The sequence below is a fragment of the Mastigoproctus giganteus genome, chromosome 13, assembly GCF_048544385.1.
Source record: "Mastigoproctus giganteus isolate SK-2022 chromosome 13, ASM4854438v1, whole genome shotgun sequence".
NCBI lineage: Eukaryota > Metazoa > Arthropoda > Arachnida > Uropygi > Thelyphonidae > Mastigoproctus > Mastigoproctus giganteus.
The window spans coordinates 91,669,545-91,679,825 of NC_143587.1; positions in this window are offsets into that span (position 1 = coordinate 91,669,545).

The following is a 10,281-nucleotide window of genomic DNA, read 5'->3' on the forward strand; positions in this document are numbered from 1 at the left end:
ATGGGGTTCTATTTTTATATAAAATTTCGAGTTTATCCAAGTCTGTTAATGGTAAGTTTCGTAGTATTTTTAACTTGCTTATAATTATTACCATCTATGTCTACATGTCTCATAACCAAGGCAATTTAATGTTACTTTAAGAATTAGCACCTCCGTACATCAGAGTCATGAGCCACCACTCGTCCTGAGTTGTGATGTTAGCAATGGGACTCTGTTGGGTCGGCGGCTCCCATAACCTATTGCGGCTAATCTCCTGATGATCTCGGTGGAGACGTTTCTAGCACGTCCCTTTTGAAGTCGGTGTAAAGTAAAGTGTAAAGTGTGTTTAGGATCAAGCGGCACCAGGGGTTTCCCCCATCTCCCCGTAGTTTACATTGTGGGTGAACCAGTTGACTGGAAAAGCCAGAGATTTAAAAGTGTATGGACTTTGTATATATTTGATGCCTTGTACCGTTGTTCATCTGGTCATTTAGCCGCCAGACCCCTACTGAGGCCCGACGTTGTCCCACTTTCGCCCCGTGGAGGCAGACCAGGTACTCACTAGTATATAATTCACTCTGGCAGGTCCTGCCACCTAATTCCCTGAGATTTCAGTGGCTAGGACCTAAAAAAAAAAAAAATCGCGTACGCGTCGCGGGGATCGCTAGAAGTCCAAAATGTTGGGCAAAATTAATTTAGATTGGTGATTTTAGATTGTCTGGGGCATGTTCACATTGCTGTCAGATAGAGTGGGGTGAAGGCTGAAGACTGGGGGGCAGAAATAGACAGAAATATGGAGCCGAAAGGAAGGCAACTCCAGTTTACAGTGGGGCATGCCCATGCCCCACCAGAGGGAAGAAATAGGGTGGCAGGGGGGAAGGGGACAGCAAACTGTCCCCTCCCCACTCTGCCAGGAATAGGTAAGACAGTGAGCCAAACAAGGGAGCTGGCTCAAGTTGCCAATGTGGCCTGTGTGCATTAGTGGAAGCAAACCAGACCGTAGGGTCAGGTCCACATCATCCAGAAAAACTTGAGGCCCAGCAGAGGCGATCCAATGTTGTTTTGGCTGAATAGGTTGTGCAAAATGTCACAGTTGGGAGTCATTCATGGGACTGTTGTCCCGTCCGGTAGTCAATGTTCTGGGAAGTGGAGTTTTGTCACTTCTCATAAGAGTTCCAGTTTTGTCTTGCATGAAGGATCAAGCAGGGAAACCTGACATCTGGTTGGGGGTCTCTGAGAAGCTTTGTTTGACACATCTATTCGAAGTTTGCAGGCAGAGGAATGGTCAAGCGTCTAGCGTACAGGTTCCGGGCAAACTTGGTGAATGCTATATATGAGGCTTCATCTTCCAGTAAGTAATGTTCCCGGTTTTTGGGATTAAGGCGCACTTGGATTATTAATTCAACCCGAAGATCTTCATAAAATTCGCAATCATACATCTGTTGTCCCCAGGTCTCCACAGAGCCACATGCACACATTGGGTTGTTTTCGAGTCCGAAAAGGTGTAATTTGTGTCGGATCGCTCCATGTCCTGTTAGGAGATACGTGCTGTACAATCCAGGGTAAAGCCATACCGGATACTGTGGGTATATTTGTTGTAGATCGGGGAGGAACCTCCGCGTGACTTCCCCTTTTGTGGAGGTCGTCCAGCGCTGCTACCATATCGATCGCAAATAGATCTGGAGTCTTTTCTTCTCCACTGTCCGATTTGCAGTTGGGTCTGTGGTGTGATCCTGGAAGATAGTTGGATTTCCGCGTCTAAGCTGCTGTAATATGCCTAGGCGAATCACTTCAAGATCAAGAGGGAGGGTCCCAGTGAGTACTTGCAGCGCATGAGTAGATACAGTGCGGCACGCTCTGGTGAGGGTTAATAAAATCGGTCGGTGAATGATGTTCAGTAGCCAACGATTTACTGCCGTAGAGGCCTTATGGTGCCAGACACCAGAAGCATATGCAATCGCAGGGATGATGGCTGCTTTGTAAAGTATTGCAAGGGTTTTTCTTTTCAGCCCCCAGTCGCGGCGGGTAATCCTGGCAAGCATGGCAGCATAGTTTTTCATTTTCTTCTGGATGTATTTTAAGTGGGGTATAAATGATAAATTTCGGTCCAGGATCACTCCTAGGTACTTGAGTTCTGTGGCCAACTTGATCGTTCTGTTGTAGATTTTTATCTGCGGTGGTCTGGTAGGAGATATCCCTTTAGTAGGATAGATTGGGTTTTGGTGGCAGAGATATTAAGGTGATGAGTTTCAGTCCACTCTCTTGTGTAGAAAGTGCTGAGTTGGCAAGCGTTTCCAGTTGTGCTCTTGAATCAGCAGAGAGGATAAGGGAGAGGTCATCTGCGTATGCGAGCGCTTGCACACCCCCCAGTTCCAGGGAGAGGAACTCATCCAGCACGTAGTTCCAAAGGAGGGGACCCAGTACAGAGCCCTGAGGATAGCCCCTGTGTACCTGACGTTCAACCTTGCAGTAGGGAGCCTGCACTAGGACCTTCCTATTGTTCAGGTAGCTCTGAATGCATCCATACAGGTTTGATGGCAGGTTGGCAGTTCTTAGTCTTGCGAGGATGCTCTGCCACCAGAGGGCGTCGAACGCCCCTGCAAAGTCCACAGAGATGAGAAGAAGGTACGTTCGTTGGCAGTTTGACGCGGCATTCATGATATATTCTAGTGCATCCAGAGTGGATTTCCCCGTTTTGAATCCGAATTGTTTGTCTGTTGTTAAATTTGCTGCGGTGTAATGTACTTCAAGCCTCTGTCTAAGAAGTTGTTCCAGGACTTTGCTGAGTAAGACAGGAGGGATATAGGTCGGTAGGACTCCGGTATATGTTGCTGCTTTGATGGGTTTTTTATGATTAATTTTATGCTGGCTACCTTCCAGTCCGAGGGGAACCAGCCCTGACGAAGACAAGTGGTTATATAAGTCTAACAGCAAGTTCGGGACATACTCGGGCACTTTTTTTACCAGTTCTGGTTCAAGCATGTCCAGTCCTGGGGTTCTTTTGTTTTTTATTTTTTGTATGGCAGTTTGTAAATCTTGCAGAGTGAATGGTTGTTCCACTCGGGCCGATTGGTAGGTTTTGTTGGCGTGGCACAGCTGATGCTGTTGAGGTGTGTTGTCCTCGTCGATGGGTTTGAAGGTGGCATTTAGAATGTTGTTGACGGTGTCGTGCCAGTTTTTTGTCATGGTGCCTTGTGGGATGATGGTGGAGGGCGTGACCTCTCCCCTTGATAACTTGTTTGTGGTTATTCTATATATGATGCTCCATGGGTCTGTATTGCCGACTGTGGAAACCAGATGCCCCCAGAACAGTTTCTTCCGCTGCCTGATCATCGCAGTGTAGTTATTCCTGGCCTCCCTGTATTATTGTCTGAGGGGTTCAACCTCAGGAGGAGGCCAGGACCGTCTGGCTCTTTGGAAGGCACGTCTTTTCCTGTTCATATCTCTCCTAAGTAGGTCAAGTTCCTGCGACCACCACGGCACAGCGCCTGGCCGGGGGGCCCTTCTCCGGATCGACTGGTCCGCTGCTTGTAGGATGGCATTAGTGACAGCACGCTGGTGTTGATCGGGGGTTTGGTTGTGGAGGTTATTGGAAGACAGGTTCTCTGTGTTTCTAATTATGGCTTCTTTAAAGTTGTTCCAGTTGGCCTTATCAACGGCATATCTGTTGAGTTTGTAGCTGTTTGTTGGAGCCCGGTGAAGCGATCTGTGCATCGTGAAGGTGATAGCCCTATGGTCTGAGGAGGTCCAGTCTTCCTGTACCTTCCAATCATTTAGGTGCCCAGCAAGGGATCTGGTAGCCATTGTTGCATCTATAGTGGCCTCCCAGAGAGTGGAACTAAATGTGGGGAGATTGTTTGGTCGATTTAGGACAACGAAGCTGCTGTTAGCCAGGAATTTCTCCATATATTGGCCATTCCTAGTTCCTCGACGTTCAGGAGTCTCACTATGCCACAATGGCGATCGACAGTTTAGGTCCGCAGATGCGAGGATCCTAGAACCCACAAGTTCTGTTTGTACTTGATTTAGGTATTGGATGGCTGGTTGGATGTCTGCTCCTGGGCAGAAGTACAGAGAGATGATATATAGCTCTCCCAGTGGAGTAACAATGTGAGCGCAGGCCGCCCACTCCAAGCACAGGTGTGTTATTCTTGTCACAGTTATGTCGGGATTCCTGACAGCCACCGCAGCCCAGGGGGTGGCTCCGTCTACCTGAACAATTTTGTAGCTGAGTGGGTAACCCCGGACAGCACCCGCGCAGGTGTAGGGCTCCTGCAGCAGAAGGATGTCCAGGTTCTCTTCTTCAGCTTTTTGTCTAATTTGACCAGCTACGGCAATAGCCCGCTGCGCATTCAGTTGAAGAAATTTGATACAGTTGTTATTGTACCTTTTAGGGAGAGTTCCCATAATTTATTCTTATTTGTTGTGCACTTCTTGCTTTTACGTATACCGGGCATTTGTTGTCTCGAACAGAGTGCGTGTGGGGAAGCTTCTGCCACTTGCAGTTTGCGCAGGCTGGTTCTTTTCCTTTGTTCGGGCAGTTAGCATAGTTGTGCCCCTTCTCGGCACAGTGTCCGCAGGTTGGTTCCTGTTGGGCGCATGTGTGGGTGGTGTGACCGAATCGGCAACATCGGTAGCATTTTGGCACCGCGATGTGTTCCCTAAAGCGGTGGGAGCTCCAGCATATGTAGATCCTTTCTTGTTTTGTGATGACTCTCCACGCTTCAGGCGTCAATCCGACCACCCAGTTGTTCGAGCTGCCATCCCTGGTCCTGGTTTGATGTTTGTGCACTACTAAACTTTTGTAGTCTCCGTCGGAGAAGTCTTGTTGCAGATTTCTCATGAAGATTTCTTTACAGATTGTCTCCGGAGTCAGATTCGGGTCTATGCCAAATATGATGACTCTGGGACCTTTTTTAGGCGTTTCCGCCATGAGACCGAGTGTAGGGATCTTGGATTTTTTTTTTTTTTTTTTGATTTGGTAGTTGTTGGCGCATCGGCTTCTGTGGCCATATTGCACCTCCCAAGGTTTTTGCAGTACTTTGATCCAAGCCCGAGGCGGGAATCGAACCCGCGACCTTTGGGTTGCCGGGCAGGTACTTTACCCACTCGGCTAGCCCGGTCGGCTTAGGGATCTTGGTGTTGTTGATAATCAATTTAGCGTCTTCTTTATTTTCCGTTTCGATTATCACACCAGTGTTTCTAGTTTTCCGTATGAAGCGGATTCTGGCTGTTTTAAATGCCTGCGTTAGCGAGTCAATAACCTTTTTTTTTTTGATATCTTCACTTGTTTTCAGCGTATCTGAGTTGGTCGGTTTGAGTAGCACGAGATGTGAGGTGGGGAGCAGCGTCTTCCTAGTTGCTGATTTTGTGGTTGTAGTGGTCATGGTATCGGCAGCAGTGGCGCCTTTATGCCTCAGCGCTTCAGAATATGTCGGGGCGCGCTGTGGCATTTTACTTGCCCCGCATTCTATGTAAGCATGAAGTCGAGTGGTGGCTCGCTCACTTTCAAGGTACTGGTCATGTAGTATTGTTTCCATCTTGTGGAAAATTGTCACAATTTGAGATCTAAGTCCAGAGGACACTCTGTTTGAATTCTCCTTAAATATATTTTCTAATTCCGTTTTAAGGAAGAGGGTCTTCTCGTAAACAGTTCCATGTGGTAGGGCAGAGTCGAGGGGTGAGTCCTGCTGCTTGTCCTCATTGGTGTTCTTTTGCAGCGAAGTAGCTTCTGGCAGCTCCCTGTTCTCCTTCTTGGAGCGCATTTCCCGTTCAGGTATTGGGACATTTTCTTTGCGGTTTTTCCGCTTCATTGGGGTGAGCCCGGATGGGATGTCCTCCCCCTCCTCCTGCAAGTAAATGATGACAGGATTATCCTTCTTCCTCTGCAACTGATTATCGCCGTTTTTACCTTGTTTTCCCTCCATTTTAGTGTAATCCGGTGAATCGAAAACAGTTCGGATTATCAGGGTTACACCTCTATGTCAGGACTGAGCTTTTGGAATGTTGCAGGATGTGGTAGTGATTCACTAACATCAGCGGACTCAATTACTGGTGTTAAAGCAGTAGCAAGTTGCGAACACGCTAAGCCTAATCACTGCGTTTACGGTGAAACAACCCGTGACATAACGTATTAGCATACGGTCAGCAGAATGCTAAGCCTAATGAGACAAACTTTATATGTAAAGGAAATACTTGATAATAGAGCATAAGCATCAATTTGAAGTCGGTGGTGATTTTTGCCATTGTCGCTTTCAGGTTGGCTGAAACAAACCGAGACTGACGTCAACGGCTAAGTTCAGCTATCACCTTTCTCCGCCCACACGGCTGTCTACTATAAGATGTTATTCCGGAAATGATATATTCCCATTCTTGATACTGTCGAACGGGGAAAGTACAATTTCTGTACCACCTCCGCGATAGAGTGACCCATTCGTTGGATATCCACTATCATGCCTTTTCAAAGTCGGTTAACTCACAAAGTTTATCCATGCTGACATCGAATTAACTTGAGTCAAAGTGATGCAGTGTACCTATATACCTGTCAAGCGGTGGGTTCGTCCACTAACAAGATGGGTGACAGCTTCGCGTTGACCAGTAACCAGGCATCCGATGAGTTCTGTCCTTTCAGTGTAGTAATCTAATACGACAATTTCTTGTGATAAGGTATTCAAATTTTCAAAGTGATAGTATCCTGATCAGAAAAGGATCAAATCAAAATTCTGATTTTGGATGTTTGCCAAAACTGATGGAAATATAAACACTTCAAAAAATAGCTTTATAACTGGATTTTAACTGACTAGACATCAGGAAGAGCGAGAATTTAAACCAACCAAAAATATTTCCTTGTGGTAATTCGAATATTTTTAATAGTAATTTTTCCTAATTTTGCTATTCTTAAGCTTCATTTTACGTTATATTTGGCTGTTGTTTTTTATAAAAAAATTCACTTTCCTGTTACCCAAGTTGCTATTGTTGTCGTCGTTGCTTTTGTTGCACCTTGCATATTTAAGGCACAAAGACAGCAAAAATAGGAGTGTAATTCAAAAAATAAATTACACATGACCATTGTAGCCCAAGAAACATTTATTGAGTTATATGACATTATGCAATAGAAAGCACGTAGCTTGCACTACTTTTCCACATAGTCACCGAGTTGGTGTGAAGATATTCGGAAAGTGTGACTGAACATTCGATTCCCTGATGATAGAAATACTCTCCTTTGTCATTCAGCCACCATCGAAGTGCTGTTCACGCGTGCTCATCGTTTTCAATTCGGTGTTCACCTAGATGTTCTTTCATCTTGCCGAAGATCTGATAGTCACCCTTGTGACAACATCATAGTATCCAATCAAACTGGCCAGGAAAGACTTTTCCTTAACAAAACCATTCAGTGTCCCACCTATAACTGAAGTCTTGTTTAAATGATCCTGCAGGGCTTCTTTAACCAGTGCCTCCATTAATTTTCCTGGAAGAGAAGATAAACTAAAAGGTCTATAATTACTTATGCCGCCCTTTGATCCTCCTTTGTGAATTGGGGTCCCATTTGTACATCCCCAGTCGATGGGTACTTCCCCTGTGTCCAAATAAGCTAACATCGTTATGGCTAAGGGTTTGCTTACTTCCTTTGCTGCCTCCTTTAATATCACTGGATAGATGCCATCAACCCCTGCAGCCTTTTTAAATTAATCTTCAACAATTTCTGCTCCAATTTTCTATCAGTTATAATAGCTCACTGCCAGAGTTCAATTAAACCTCTGGCATTCCCCTCCATAAATAACTCCTCACGTGTGAATGTAGATGCAAAATAATCATTTAGTTTGTTAGCCACCTGAGCAGGATCATCAACAGTCAATATCCAGTGGACCAATCGATTCATTCCTTTCCTTCTAGAGTTTACATAGGTAAAGAATTCTTTTCTTTTCTTCACATACTTTGCCAAGGATTTCTCATAATCTGCCTAATCTCCTTTGTGACTTGGTTACAGACCAGCTTATATCTAACCTAGGCTTCCATGTCACCCATATATTTATACGTATCCATGCATTTTTCATCTCTGCCAAGTGTCTCATTAGTTCATCTGACATCCATTTAGGCCTAAACCTTGAACAATATTTCTTAGTTGGTATGTAAAGCTTAGTAACTTCCAAGATAAGTTCTTTGAATGCTTCCCATTTTGAATTTCCTGTTGGTAACATCATCATTCGGTTCCACTGTAGAGTATTTAAATAATGTCTCAGACCACCGTAGTCGCCTTGACGAAAACAATAACCCTTCCCTTTACCCCTGAAAGTAGTTACCTCTTTGAGTAAATCCCACTTCAGCACACTGTGATCACTGCCACCTAGTGGTTCCTCTATCTGCAGATTCTTAATGCATGAAAAATCACTACTGATAATCAAAACAAGAGTATTACTCCCTTTAGATGCCTCCCGAACATGCTGATGTAGAAAACAATCATACAATAAACCCACAATAGCCTTGATAGTGTGTGAGTGACCAACACACAAATTCCAGTCAATATCAGGGAAATTAAAATCCCCCATTATAAGACTCTCTGATTTACTGGCCCACTCTATTTCCCTGCACAGTTTCTTATTATACTCATCGGAGTCATTAGGCCTATAGAGCACTCCTACTCTCAATTCTGATCTCCCAATGCTTATGTCACACCAAACTAATTCGACACTGCATTTCCAGCGATGTCGACTGGTTTCACTTCCTCGGATTTTATGTGTTTCTTAACTAATAGTATAATCCCTCCTCCCTCCCAATCTTGTCGATCCTTTCTGTAGAAGTTGTACTCCCCGAATTCCAGTTCTGCATCCCTTATCTCTGTGTGACACCACGTCTCTGATATCCCAACAATATCCGCTTTTGATGCTTTGAGCAATATCTCAAATTCAAGAAATTTATTTACCAAACTCCTAGCATTGGCGTAATTGAAGTATACATGCACGTGTTCCTATTCTTAGCTACCCTAACACAATCCATACTTGTACCGCAATGACTCCCAGCAGTCTCTGAAATATCTACAATCTTGTTTTCCAGGCTTCTGCTCATTCCAATAGAAGCAGTGCAAGAATCACTTTCTTTACTTATATCAACCCTAAAAGGAAGGGGAGAAGAATCCGATTGGTCCACTTGACATCTATGTTTCAACTGTTGATGATCCTGCTCAGATAGCAAACAAACTGAATGAGTATTTGCATTTATATTCACACAAGAAGAATTATTAAGGTTTCAAAATGGCAGAAGGTTATAAAATTGTAGCAAGATACTTAATTATTTTGTAATAACTGAGATCAAAGTGGAGGAGAAATTGTTGAAGTTAAATATAAGAAAAGCACCTGGGGTAGATGGGATCTATCCTGTTATATTAAAGGAAACGGCAAAGCAACTAAGCAAAGCTTTAGCCATAACTATGAGAGCATCATTGGAATCAGGAGAGGTTCCCACGGACTGGAGATGGGCAAATGTATCCCCAATTCACAAAGAGGGATCAAAAGGTGCCACGAGTAATTACAGACCAGTTCGTTTAACTTCTGTTCTGGATAAAATAATGGAGTCACTGGTTAAAGACGCATTGCAGTATCATCTAGACAAGACTGCAGCAATAATTCAGACACAGCATGGGTTTGTTAAGGGATTGCCATGTCTGACAAATTTGATAGGATATTATGATGTGGTTACAAAGGAACTGGAATCAAAAAAATAATTTGATATCATATTTTTGGATTTTAGGAAAGCTTTTGACGCTGTTGCGCATGGAAGACTATTGTACAAATTGGAGCAGAATGGTATTAAGGGTAAGTTGCTACCGTGGATAAAAGGATGGTTAAGTGGGAGAAGACAGAGGGTGGTAATCAATGGGTGCTGCTCTTCGTGGAATAATGTTATTAGTGGAGTCCCACAGGGTTCGGTGTTAAGTCCACTGTTGTTTTGTATATTTATCAATGATATTGATGAGGGTATATCAGGCTAAATGTCGAAGTTTGCAGATGATACAATGGTTGGCAGGGTTGTTAATGACAGTAATGGCAGTGTGCTACTGCAACAGGATCTAGATAATTTGGGCAGACGGGCTAAGAAGTGGCAACTGAAGCTTAACCATGACAAATGCAAAGTACTGCATATGGGTAGAAGTAACCCCAGAGAAACATACCAACAGTGTGGTACTACACTTAAGGTGGTAGAAAATGAAAAAGACCTGTGAGTAATTGTGCAGTCAGATATGAAGTTTTCTGAGCAATGCAGACAGGCTGCCAGGGCAGGTCATGGGGTTTTGTCAATGATATATAG